At 52.3% G+C, this 14,134-nt stretch overlaps 1 protein-coding gene across 13 annotated transcripts in view; it reads left to right on the top strand.

Moving 5' to 3' along the window:
• Pitpnm2 (phosphatidylinositol transfer protein membrane associated 2) overlaps window positions 1-14,134 on the top strand; it is a 133,570-nt gene that overhangs the window by 4,436 nt on the left and 115,000 nt on the right. The gene's annotated exons all lie outside the window — the stretch shown is intronic.

The raw sequence follows: 14,134 nt of genomic DNA, 5'->3' as shown, positions 1-14,134 counted from the left end.
GTTTAAACTCTGCTGAAGTTACCATGACCCCTCGAGAGCAGTGTTTCTGGGCCAGGGAGGGGGAAATGGCTCTGAAACCTACTGGGGGGAGGCTGGTGAAAACTTCATCTGACAGTGCTGGAGTTGGGCTGGGGGCTGCTATTAGGACCGAGAGGCAGGGGGCGTGGGAAAGAACCGAGGCCACACTGCCAGCCCGGAGCCAAGGCCCTTGTGTGCCAGCGAGTCCCCTGCAGCAGCACTGAACACTGCTTCTTTTGGCTGTAATGAGTGTAAGGTACTGACGTTCGTTCGTTCTTAGGCCCAGCCCAGCAGACACTGTGGCAGACCTCTGCTAAACCTTTATGGTGTGGACACAAAGAGCTGTGGGTAGGGGCAGGCTGGCGTTGGCTGAAATTACTCAGATCCACAATTGCCCTTGCCAGAGGACAAAATGGAAGTTAACCAGCAGGCAGGGATCCGGTAACAGACAATGAAAACCCCAAGCCACAACCTTGGGGAAAAGACAGCATTGACACATCGGCGCCCCAGCACCTGCTCCTTGCGGAAGTCCTGCCTGCTCCTCTCAGCTCCCCACCCCCAAGCCCCAGTGACCTCACCCCGCCATCCCACCTCTCTGTCGTGGAGAACAGAGGGAACAAGGAACCATGGGTAGGGTACAGCAGGGGAGAACCAGAGGCTGGTTCTGAACTCAGCAGAAGCTGATGATGGCTCTGGCTCCCTGTTGGATGGACTGGCCACCTGCAGGTTGGGAGCAGGTGGCCCTGCAGGATGACCGTGCTGTAAGAGGAAATTCACCTCGTCATGGCTCCATGGACAGTTGAGTCGTCCTGTTCAAAGGATGTTTGATGCCCAGAGTCACATTGTAAGCTGAACCGGGGCGGACATTGAGCCTAGGAGAATAAAAGGTTAGGTTCCTGCAAGCCTCTGGTCTTGACATTTTTATCAACTGATCAACACCTTATTCTATGTGCATTTCTGTTAGAAGACATCCTGCTTAAAATATATTATTGGTTCGCTGACATTCCGCTCACTGCAGCTCAGGCCTTATGGATGGGAGCTTAGCTGACACATATTTTCTTTGCATGGGCTCAGGGATGCCAGACAGCGCTGTGCTGGGGGCATTTTAAACAATGAAATTAACAAAACTCACAGACATGCAAAAAAAAAAAAAAAAAAAAACACACACACACACACACACACACAAACCAGAAAACATGGCACTAAACCAACCACAGAAGGGCACTTGTTTACAGCCTGAGAGCGGAAACAGAAGGTGGAACATCGCCTTGTTCTTCCTCGGTGGGGAATCTGCACATCAGACGACCCACATCTGCCATCTGCAGAGGTTTGTAAATGACCCAGAAGACATTAGGAGCCTTGATAGGGAGTTACAAGTAGATCTTTCTCTTAAAAAAAAAAAAAAAAGTCTATTTTCACTAATGTTTATGTGTGTTTGTCTGTGTGAGCACATGCCACGTGTGTGCTGTGCCTGAAGAGGCCAGAAGAGGGCGTTGAGAGTGGATTTACGCACAGTTTTGAGTCAACAGGAAGGACATGGCTGTCGGGAAGCTAACCTGGGTCTTCTGAGCCCTCTCTCCTGCCTGAGAAGCAGCTCTTAGTGAATAGACGCGATGCATTCACAAGTGTGCCAGTATGCCATCCTCAGTAATAGTTGCCCTGCCATCTTAGACATCTGTCCACCTCAGGGAATCTTGCCGCCTGCTACTCGGCTTTTGCTTAGTGAATGAAGGTAGAAGTCGTCCAGGACCTGGCCGCCGGCAGCGGCAGACTCATGCTTGCTTGTCATCATAGATGCTGAAGAGAGGAGACCTATCCTCCCATCTCCTTCCTGTAGCTTCTTCCAGAAGGTCCTGCTTCCTGCTGGAGAGTGCCTAGTTCCCCTCTCTGGAAGCAGAGGGGTCCTCACCCAGTATCCATCCACCTATGACAAAACTGGCCCTACAAGCCGCTGAGGGAAGGCTTTCAGCCGCTGGAGTGGTCTTCCCAAAGAGGTGTTCACGCCAACTCAGACACACAGCTGTCTCCCCAAAGATGCGCCTGTGGGCTCCTACTAAAAGTTCATGGGTCTCCAGATCATGCCTGCTCCTACTCCGGGGCTTGTTAGCTCACTGTGAGAATGGTTCCTGACGAGGGCCTTCCCGCCTGGGTCTGTCCCGGGAAGCTGTTCCTTCCTACTCAATTGAGTGTTAGACCCTAATATCCCCCTGAGCCCCTGAGGAGGGCCCCAGGGGACACAAGTGTCCTCTCAGAAGTGGGCATTGGGTAGCACTGGGTGGCCTTTCCTGTGTCCTTCAAGAGGGACAGACAGCTCCCCTTGGCCCGGGGTAGGGCTGCCGCATGGTCAGCCTCCTGCTTATCTCTCCTGAGGACCGGCACACACATCCTCTTCTCCGCTCAAGGCCATAATTGCTTTCCTTGCCACTTTGTAAGATCTGACTCTACACTTGCGTTTTTTTTTTTTCAATGAGGGAGAAAAACCAAACCTTTTTTGCAATTAGACTTTTCCTCACTTGGGTAATCACACTGAAAAAAGGCATTTAAGTCTTTTGAAAACCGCACATCAGCAAGGCTGGCGGTGGATGGTGGGGAGGCACATTCCATCAGCAGGGCCAGCCAGACACGCAGGCCATTCGGTGGGCTACAGCACGAGGAAACAATGATTTCACATTTATTTGGGGTTTGCTCTTTGCAGCATATTTCAATTAGTTCGTCAGTGCTGTGCATCTGACAGGCCAAACGTTTATTGTGGTTGGACCATCTGGGAGGTGGGAGGCCTACCGTCTTCCCTGTGGCAGTCAGTAACTACCAGTCGAAGGAAATTTGTTTGATGTGTTTAAGAACCCAACACTAAAACACCATTAATAACAAAAGCCTCCAGAGTTCCGAAAGCACTCTCTCCCTCGCTCAGCCATCAATTGGACATGCGTCACCTGAGACTTCATCCCCCGCCCCCCCCCCATGCTTGACATTTTCCAGTACAGTGAAGCAGAGTCCCGAAGTAGCTTATTTAATTGGCCCAGAGCACGATTTGTATTAAGGTAGTGAAGAGCTCGCTAATTTACACTCGGCGCCACAGAGCCTAAGCATTGGCTGCTTGGGGTGTAGCAAGGGATGTGTGTCACGGACTCCTGCCATCAGCAAGCAGCCGAGCTTCTCGCCCATCCAGCGACTGGGGGCCCTCGATTGACGTCCGTTCCCAGCCCCGGGTGACTCACAGAAGCGTCGTGAGTTTGTCGTCCTGACCGCTGACCTGTGCCGTTTGCCCTGCGCTCCTTGGATAGCAGGGTGTCCCGTTTCCCGACTTCACTCATTTCTTTCATTGCACCCTGGTTATTCCCACCCCACTACATCCTTTCCTGAAGAATATTCTGTCTGACTCTCCAGTGGGAGGCCAGGGGAGAGGCGCACTGGGAATACGCAAGAGTTCGACCTTTCCACGAGGAGCAATGACATTCCCTGGCCCAGGAACCCTAGGATCATAGGGCCGTGCACAGGACAGGGCGTGGGATTAGCACCCGAGGGCTGGACTAGAGATCAGCTCATAAAATCTGCGATGTCCTGTTCATTAGAGGCTGTGCTGGTGGCCTGGGGTGGTGTGACTGCGCCTTGGGGACGTGCTGGCAGCATCCTGCCCGTACCCTACCAGGTTACCGTGGGCTGTAGATTCCCTGCTACAGAGCCCTCCAGGAGGCTGCCCTTCTCTCTGCTGGGAGCCTCCCCACCGAGTCTCACACACACAGCACCTCCACGGCCATCGCTGCCCGTTTCAGGCTGCAGCTTGTTTGTCTTGGGGTCATCCGTGCCTGGCAGAGCGGCTTGGTGCTGACTTGGTGTCTTGGCCCGTCTGGCAGGCGGAGGGAGGAGTGACTTGCCCCCTGCCTTCGTGCTGTGCTTCAGGCCCGGGGACAGCATGGAGGGACCAAGGTCACGATTGGTGGTCGTGGGTGCTTTACCCGTGCTGCTTCCCAGATGGGGACCCTGTGACTCAAGAGACGTCATGCTTTAAACCCAGCACTCAGTACATTTGAGCTGCTGGCTCAGAGGCCAGGCCTCCGGAGGTCCCCGATTCCTTATGTGTCTGTCTGTTGAGTCACGTTGCTATAAGTGACCAAGCTGTGGGTTATGCTGCTGTTGGTTTTAATCCGCCGGTGTTTCCCGATCTGGCTGTGTCTAAGGGTACAAAGAACTTCGAGGTTTGAGTGTGTGTGTTGCCTTTTTTTTTTTCCTAGGGGGAAATAGGATTCCTCTTCTGTTTGTTCTGAAGCTTTCCAAAAAGAGGCCAAAGGGCTCTGCAGACTGACAGCAGATTCCCCGAGACAGGATCACATGCACTGGATCCTATCTGTTTATGGAGTTTTGAGGCCAAATCCTGATCCTGTTATCCAGTCCTCCAGCCATGCACCCTGGAGGTCAGAGGTCAGGCATCAGGCGCAGGGGTGTGGGTCTAGAGGTCCTGGGAGGTGAGTTAATTGGGAGTAGGTGTTTTTTTTTTTTCTTTCTACCCTCAAGGGAAAAACTCAGTAAACCAAGGGATCCTGGTATGTGGCCTCCTTTCCTGCAGTGGGGTGAGGTGGGACTTTGTAACGGTTCTGAGTGAGGTGGGGCGTGTCTAAGAGGGGAGGCCACACCTCTGGAGCCAGGCTCCTCTGTCCCATCATTCTCCTGTGCCTGTTTTGTCTCTGTGGTGTCAGAGAAAGCACCGGACCCAGGGTTTTGTGAAGATGGAATGGGAAGCCAGCCAGGAGAGGAGGCGGAGGCTGGACCCAGCTTCTTGGTGGCTGTTGAGATGAGAAGCTCAGGGTCTGTGGCTGAGAAACAGAAGGCGACATGGTAGGCCCAGTGTGGGAACCTTGGACTCGGGCCTTGTGTTGTTTAGCTTTTTGTCAGTTTGACGCAAGCTAGAGTCATCTGAGAAGAGAGAATCTCAACCGGGGAATTACCTCCATCAGACCGGCCTGTTGGCAAATCGGGGTGGGGAGCATTTTCTGGATTGATTTAGAAGGGCCAGCCAACTGTGATCAGGGCCATCCCTGGGCAGGTGGGCCCAGGGTATATAAGAAAGCTAGTGGAGCAGGCCAGAAGGAGCAAGCCTGTAAGTAGCGTTCTTCCATGGCCTTTGCTTCGTTCCTGCCTCCACGTTCCTGTTTGAATTCCTGCCCCGATTTTCCTTCATGATGCACTGCAAGCTCCAAGTGGAAATAAACCCTTTCCTCTCTGTCGTGGTCACTGTTCTGTTGCTGTGAAGAGACACCATGACCAAGGCAACTACTTAAGAGAAAACATTTAATTGGGAGTTTGCTTACAGTCCACTGTCATCATGGTAAGGAGTATAGAGGCAGGCAGGCAGGCGCTGGAGCAGTAGCTGAGAGCTACCTCCTGATCTAAGCAGAGAGAGAGAGACAGACAGACAGACAGACAGACACTCTGGGCTTGACGCCCAAAAACCCACTCCCAGTGAAACACTTCCTCCAGCAAGGCCACACCTCCTCATCCTTCTAATCCTTTCCAATAGTGCCACTCCCTGGTGACTAAGCATTCAAATATGAGCTCATTCTTATTCAAACCACCATACTCCCCAAGTTGCTTTTGGGCATGGTATATATCACAGTATTGAAAGCAAATTAAGACAGGCCCCTTAGGCAGGAGTTGGGTGTTTCCCTCGATGCCTAGGTGGTGTGTGCAGAACAGCACAACCTGCTTAGGATGTAGATTCCTTATTGAGGCCTCTCTGAGCACCTGAAGTTGCACTTGGATTGCTGGCCTCTTGGTTTAGCTCTTGGGGCTTAAGTGTCCAGTCTGATGGGACAGGGTGATTTATTACTCTTGGAGTTCCCGGAGTGCCTGGGCTGGTTCTGAATTTGGAGAAGAGGTCTGGTTAAATCTGTGAGTGAAAGAAAACTTGGGAGACATATTAGGGGATGTTAGAATAACAAATCATACAAGGAGAAGCAGAGGCCCTGAGGGCCCCTGGAAAGCCACACTAGGGTCTCAGGACTGGGCCCCTCTCTTCTCCTAGGTTGTGGATTGCCAGCTTTCTCCCCCCCCCCCATATCTTGACAGGGCACTTAACATAATCCAGGATCCCAGCCTTTGGACACCCGAGAAGGTAGAGTGGGCTCGAGCACAAGGCAGAGATGCATAGAACTCAAAAAAAGGGGCTGGGAAGAAAACAGAGAAGAGAGAAGGTTCCCTTCCACACACAGGAGAGCATGGCAGTGTGAGGTGTCCTCTTTTTCACTCAGGCATGCTGTGTAACTACAGTGTTTTATTGGACTTGATCACTGTTGTGGTCCTGATGCAAGGTCTTTCTGAGATCGGACCCACTCACATCCCCTTATTCGGGGAGTGGGGAGACCCAGGGTGTACTGCTGCTGACAGTGTTCACAAGCCTTCAGGGGATCCTCACAGGTCCCTCCCCACTGGAAGGTTAACTGGGGGAGGTGGTGCTCTTTGGTGGGTTAGCTGCCATCCGCCGCCCATCGAGACTGTCCCGTGGTGCATCTTTCTGTGAGTTGTCCGTTGGGCAGGTGTGACTCTTGAGTGGTGTCGTTGCTGAGAGGACTTCTCACCGGTGCACCTGAGTCATGCACGATCTCATAAATGATAGTGATTGCATTGGTTCGCCAAGCTGGATGGTGTGGAGTCCCTTGGCACCTTCTCTGTGTGGGGAGAATAGATGTCTCTTTACATTTCTCCAGGGAAAGTCATGTGACGAAGCATGGTGGCATTCAGATTGTGAAAAACTAAACACCTTTGAACTGTACAACTTGGTGGCATTTAGTGCATTCACAGTGGCATGTATCTACCCTCTTTCCCGGTCAGGACACTACTCCCCAAAAGGGGAGCCCCATACCCACTGGCAGTCCCCATCCTCCTCCAGCCCCTTGGCAACAGTGAATGGGCTTTTTGTTCCCATAGTCACCGATTCTGGACATTTTCTGTAAACAGAATCCCATAATGTGTGACCTTTTGTCTGGCTTCCTTGTCCCTCAGCATCATGTTTTTAGCGCCCGCCAGGTTTGTACATATGTCAGCGCCTTATTCCTTTTTTCCGGTGATAGAATGCACACAGTGTAAAATCCATCACTTAGACCATTTTAAGTGGAGTTTAAAGCCTTAAGTACACTCAGGTGGCTGTGCGGCCATCCCCACCATCCATCCGCAGTGCTCCTTCATCTTCCCATGCTGAAACACTTCTCCTTCCTCCTCCTCAGCCCCTGGCAACCATGCTTCTACTTCCTGCTTTTATGGATTTGATTTCTGTACGGATGTCATATGGATGGCATCATACCTCATTTTGGGCCTGGCCTTTTTCACTTGGTGTCATGGCCTCAGGGTCACTTAGAATATGTGCCAGAATTGTCTGCCTTTTTAGGGGTGGACAACATTGTATAGATGGGCCACATTTTGGTTGTTTCTGGGGCAGGGAGGTTTTGGCTTTGGTTTACTTCTAGTTGAAAAATGATACTGGACCAGGCAGCTGAGAGCCAGAGGTGGGGTGGCCTTTGATAATCACACTTCCTTGTGCCTTGGCTTCTGTCTCCACCTCTGGGGATGCTGGGCAGGCGATGGTCTGTGAGGGTGGCTTTGTACATGCACAATCCTGGTGGGGTGTATTTTCCTGGATTTTCATGTTACAGGTATGAATGTTGGTAGGCCTCAGTCTCACTATCAGGGCATTCTGGAGGGGCTCACCTGTGACTTGGACCTGGGAAGGCTCCTTCCCTAATGAAGACCTGGAGCAGGTGCAGAACTAGGCAGGTGTCCTGGATTTTAGTGGCCTGAGTTTTCATTCGTTCCCACCAGATGACGGTAGGGAACAGAGGGGACACATAGCCGTGGGTTACTGTCCTTGGGTACTCCAGGAAAGGTAGCCAAGAGAGTGACATGACATCACCAGCCTCCAGGGTAGCTCAGTGAGAACAGGAAGTAAGTCTGGAATTCACAAAGTCACACTTGCTTTCATTATCCTAATTAACTTTCCATATGCCCGAGGAGCAAGTGACTTGGGGAGTCCATTATCACTGGCCAGTGAGGCCAGTTGCGTTTCCCATTCTGGATTAAGGATATTTAATGATTAACTCAGACCACGAAGAATGTCCAGTTGTACTCACCATGCCCTACTGGAGAGTTTTAAGGCTCTTTATAGATTTATACACACAGTCCTGCTAGGAATCCATGTTAGAGACTGCAGAGGGGAGGAGAGGGGGGAGGCTCTGTCCAAGGTCACACAGATGGAGTTGTGGGCTGAGACCGAGGGAGGAGGTGTCCAAGAGAGGAGAGCAAGCGGCCTTTCTCTAGGCCTAGCTTACATTTTTATTTATTTTCCTGGTTTTAAAAGCTTCTGGGGCTGGAGAGATGGCTTAGTGGTTAAGAGCGTCGATTATCATCGTCCACATCAGGCACAACTGCCTGTAAGTCCAGCCGCAGCAGGAGGACCAGCCATCCATCGCTGGCCTCCTGCACACCGACACTTACATGCATGTACCCACCCACAGACGGACACACAATTAAAATAAATCCAGGTCGTGTATGTTCATGGTAAATTAGCAAAGAGTGCTTAAAAGTCAGGTAGTTTTACAAAGTCTGTCTGTCATTCACAGAGTGGATATGTGATATAGGACAGCACAGGTTAATCTGGAGGTCATTATGCTAAAGTACTGCCTGATTCCAGCAAGGCAAGGTGCTGAGAGGCCAGGCCGGGAGAACCAGAGTGGGATGGTGGTTGCAGGTGGGGGCTGGATAGAGGCTGGAGTTCGGGGGTCTTAACAAGCAGAAGGCTTTGATGACATGGAACCTGAGGTCTGTAACAACATATCACACATGTGAAAATCTAAGGGGACAGAAGTGTGAAGTAGTCTCACTCAGAGAATCTTTTCCAATCACGTAAGAAAGGCTTTGATTGGGCTGGAGAGAGGGCTCAGCAGTAAGAGCACTGGCTGCTCTTCCGGAGGACCCATCGGTTCCCAGCACCCACATGGTGGCTCACAGCCACCTGTAACCCCAGCCGCAGGGGTCTGATGCCCTCTTCTGGCCCCCTAGCACACCAGGCACGTATATAGTGCAGACATACATTCAGGCAAAACACTCATACACATGAGGGATAATTAAAGCTTAATAAACAAACGAAATGGCTTTAAATAACCAGCGAGCTTTGGAATACATAAACAACAGTGGTATTCCCTGGTTATGAACATTAAAAACACCAGAACTTTCCTTCCCCACGGTGCTGAGGATGGAGAAGGGCACCTATCATGCTAGGCCAGCGCTGGACTGCCGAGCCTTATACCCACCCGTTAGTTTTTCAGTGACAGCCAAAGCTGGTTGTTGGCTTGCTGGTGCCTCCCTGCCACTTGCAAAGGTTCTCTGCTCTTCCCAGGCCTCTCTGTCTGGCCTCTGGAGTCTCCTGTGTGTGTGATGTGCTGGCTGACAGTGTCCGCCTGACACCACACAGACAGCTGCTTCATGTGGCTCACTGAGGTGTCCAGGCTAGCCCACTATCACAACGTACCCGCTTTCAGTCCCGCCGAGCACGGTACCACGTGCTTTTTGTGGCGTTTGCTCTATGCTACGTCCTCACTTTACCACACAGCTGCCATTTGAAGTCAGCCCATTGTAGAGAAGAGAATGCGGAGGCCAAGGAACAGGCAGTGTCCTCGGGTTCAGTGCCTGCTGATCTCAGATGCTGGCCACCTGGAGCTGAGCTTGGCCCTGACCTCCTGCTCTGGACAGCTTACCACCTCATGCACCCATTTGGGGGCTGGACAGATCTGGAGTTACTCAGTAGCCTGCTGGGCTTCCTTGGTGGGATGTGATCTGAGCACCGTGTGAGCTGTGTCGGGTGGGGAGAGAGTGTTCCTTGTCAAGGCTGAGAGGAGCTCGTCAGCTGGCCTGCTGGGAAGGGGAGTGTGCTGGGGACTGCAGGCCTCCCGGGGCCACCCACACCGAGCCCATTAGCTCAGGCCCTAGCTGGGCTGCTTTCCTGGATGAGCATCGTGTGCTGTCAGTCACCCTTCTAATGGCCCGGGGCCTCTCTTGTTGAGATCTTGGTCCCCAAGCCTTTCAGAGTCCCACGCAGCTGGAACTGGACGGACAGGGCTCTCGTCAGGTAGAGGTTCTATTTTTAGTCCCTCTGCCTGTGCCACTGTCACTATGGAGATGGCAGCTCGTGGCCCACGAGGGTGCATGCCTCCACTAGCAGTGAGGAAAGGGGGTCCTGCTTCCTCCCGGGGCTTCTCAGTCAGGACTTGGTCACCATGAGCATCCTCTCTCTGTCTCTGTCTGTCTCTGTCTCTGTCTCTGTCTCTGTCTCTCTCTGTCTCTCTCAGGAAGGGGGAGGGAGAGAGGGAGAGCACTTGCACACCACAGAGGCAGGGGACAGAGTGACAGAGTAATAGCAGCAGGGCTGTCTCTAGGGTGTGGCCCTGTGTGGAGACAGTGCCCACAGCTTTCTCTTTTATTGGCTGGACTGGTCCTGAAGAGTGGGGACCCCATTTGAGGGGTACTGTCTGAATTTGGGGGTTGCTTTACCTCTTTAGACCTTCATGCATTCACAATAAAGATCCATATGCTACCTGCTTGGATCTGGTGACGTGATTGGGGAAACTGAGTTTATGGTGAGAGATGAGTGTCGTGTGTGTGTGTGTGTGTGTGTGTGTGTGTGTGTGTGTATGTGTGTACGTGCGTGTGTGTAAGTATGTGTGTATGTGTGAGTATGTGTGTGTGAGCATGTATGTGAGCATGTGTGTGTGAGCATGTGTGTGTACATATGTGTGAGCATGTGTGTGTACACAATGTGTGAGCATGTGTGTGTACATATGTGTGAGCATGTGTGTGTACACAATGTGTGAGCATGTGTGTGTACACAATGTGTGAGCATGTGTGTGTGCATATATGTGAACATGTGTGTGTGAGCATGTGTGTGAGCATGTGTGAGCATGTGTGTGTACATAATGTGTGAGCATGTGTGTGTATGTGTGTGAGCATGTGTTCACATGTGTGTGTGCATGTGTGTTCACATGTGTGTGTGTGTTCACATGTGTGTGTGTATGCATGTGCTGCTAAGGTTGTCGTCAGGAGAACATCTAGATTCCCCTACTCCTTGTCTTTTTTTCTTTTGTTTTCTCCATTTGAAGGCGGAGAAGAGAAGGTTGCAGAGAAAATATTCTAGTCCTTTTCACGCTTACCATAAAGATAATGCGGGAAGGAGGAAACAGCCTCGTCCTATAGACTTCATGACAGGACCCTGGAGTCGGGCACAGCCCTGCTCGAGGGGGATCTGACACTTGTCACAGCTCCTTTCCCACAGTGGGAATAACTGGGGCTCAGAGAGGTTAAAATATTGTCCAGAGTCACACAGCCAGTGAGCCCTGAAATGAATCCTCCTGACTACACCAACATTGTCCTGTGCTGAGTGGTTACCGGTCTAAAGTGGGTACCTGGACACCGTGGGCCGTGGAGCCACATCCTGTGGGTTGTATCTGTTCAGAGTCTTGGGCTTGTCTATGACCTTAAACCTTTACAACTAAAGTAAAACAAGTTTAGAGAGGATGTGGAGGTGGTGGTGGGATGTGAAATGCTGCAGCCGCTGTGGAGATCGGTCCAGCGGCCCCTCAGATAGTTATCTGCAGAGTTACCGCATGACCAGTGGGCCCACTGCATAGGCCGTCCTCGAGAGGTTTCTCTGGTGTCCCAGCAGGGACCGTAGGTCACAGCCGAAAGGTAGAAGAACAGCTTGGACTTCCAGCACCAGATAAACAGAACGTGATCTTGCAGACCGTGGAGCGTTTAGCCATAAAAAGGAATGAAGCGTTAACCCACCACGCAGGGATGGAGCTTTGAAAGGCTTTGCTAAGTGAAAGAAGACAGCCGCACGAGGGCAATACCGTGTGACACCACCCACCGTCAGCCCCCCGACCAGAGATGGGAAGGAGAATGGTGGTTAGCAGGGGTCGGTCTGTCGGTGTGGAGGGAGGCTGGGAACTGTTGCTCAGTGGGATGATGAAATGTTCTGGCACAGGCAGCCGTGGCGGCACAACTCTGTGAGGCTTGCCCTGAAGGCCGGTGGACTGTAAACTTGACGAGATGGTGCAAGAGAGGAGGGAAGCAGATAGGAAGCTGAAGCTGGTGGGCTCGGCACGGATATTCTTAGAGCCTCCGCTGCTTGTAGGGCTAGATGGCGCCTGCCTCACTGTGTCTGTGGAGGCATGGGGACAGTGTTCACGTCTGTGGCCTGCCTGAGACCTCCTGCGCAGCGGGGGGCCCCGGGTTCTTCTGCAAGGGCAGTCCTGGCAGTTAACAGCCTCATGCACGTGTGAACAACATCTGTCTCTGTGCAGCGCTTCTGCACCTGACATTGGGCATGTCCTTTTATGGCTCTCCTTTGCTCTCTGCAAGTGGAAAGATAAATACCTTTTCAAAGAGCAGATGCCAGCTGCCCACGGTCCCTGCCTGGGTCCCCAGCTGCAGAGTGGGTGGGAGACAGCACTGCTGGGGGCACAGGATGCTGGCTAGGACACTGGATGTGGGGGATGTAGACAGTTTGAGAAAACTTGCTGCAGACCTATGGGGGACCTTGCTGCAGACCTATGGGGAATCTTGCTGCAGACCTTCTGGGGGACCTTGCTGCAGACCTATGGGGAATCTTGCTGCAGACCTTCTGGGGGACCTTGCTGCAGGCCTTCTGGGGGACCTTGCTGCAGGCCTACTGGGGGACCTTGAGTGGGTCTGTGTCCTGTCAGAACCCTTGTGTTCTCTCCTGCCTCTGGCTGGCCGAGGCTCCAAGGAGCAGGTGTGAGAGTACTCAGCTGCACCAAGCCAGGCCACCAATCCTTCTGTGCGTGATCACAGTCGGCCGAGTCTTCTTTTCTCATCAGGACCTCAAGTGCAGGGGAGACAAGACTAGCCGCAGGGAGAGGACTATTGGTCATGGCAGGGAGAGGGGTCACCACTCTCTGTAGAACCAGACTCTGTCCCTTAGAGCCCCTAAAGGGCAGACTACAGAGGGTCATCTCTCTTGTGTCTTTTTGTTAGCATCTCAGAATATCATAACTAAGTACTAAGAACTGGGTGACTTCCAGCACCCAGAATCTATTCCACACAGTCCGAATGCTGGTTGAGCTGTGCCCTTCTTGAAGCTGCGGGGAGAATCTGCCCCAGGCCTCCTCGCTGCTGCTGCTGATGGCTGCTGGCCCTTGCAGGCTCGGGGCTACACTGTGTCTTGTCATCACATGGAGTGTTTCCTTCATGTCATTCTTCTTTCATCGTTTTAAACTTTATTTATTTATGGCCCATACATGTGTGCATATGCCTGCATCCTCCACGGCACGCAAGTGGAGGTCAGATAGCAATTTATGGGGCTCATGGGGGTCGCTTCTTCTTGTCCTGGGGATCAAGCCCAGGTCATCGATTTTGGTGCAAGTCCCCTTCCTGCTAAGCCATCTTGCCAGCAAAAGCTAGTTTCCTTTTTTACTTTTTGGCAGTGCTGGGGTGGGACCTAGGACTCATGCATGCTAGGCATTGTTCTACAAGTAGGGTAAGACCAAGCCCTGGGGCTGTTTTCTTATGAGGACTAAATCCAGTCACGCTTGGTTAGGACCCCCCTGCTTCACTGTGGCCCTGCCTTGGCTAATTACATCTTCAGAGACCCTGTGTCCAAAGCAGCGTTTCTGAGAAGGCCATGGACTTGGGGTGACACTGCTCAACCCTGTAGTTGTTAGATGAATGGCCAGGTGAGCGTGCACAGACATCCTTGCACAGCTGTTCATGTGTGCCTGAGCAGGGCCGTCTCTCCTGACCCAGGTGTAAGGTGGGGTGGTTCCAAGATCTCCCCTTTCCTCCCCTCCTCCCCCTCTGCTCCGAGCCTAGCATAACGACCACCTTCAGACTCAGCCCCTTTTCTGAGTAGGAGCCCTGGTCCTTATCTCAGGGTTCATGACTTGTGGGGTGTCCTTTTCCTTTCTGCTCATGACCCCCGAGTCTTACTGGTTTCTTTTCCCTTCCCCTTGGAGCAGAGAGGGAGATCGAAATGGCTCTGGGCAGCTCAGCTCCCTCTCGGAACCTCAGCATCAGCCTGCAGATGGAGTCTGCTGCCCAGCATCTCCTTCTGTTTGTA

This window comes from Peromyscus maniculatus, chromosome 23 (assembly GCF_049852395.1).
Source record: "Peromyscus maniculatus bairdii isolate BWxNUB_F1_BW_parent chromosome 23, HU_Pman_BW_mat_3.1, whole genome shotgun sequence".
NCBI lineage: Eukaryota > Metazoa > Chordata > Mammalia > Rodentia > Cricetidae > Peromyscus > Peromyscus maniculatus.
Note: the sequence above shows the minus strand (reverse complement) of the source record. Positions and strands in the feature narration are given on the sequence as shown.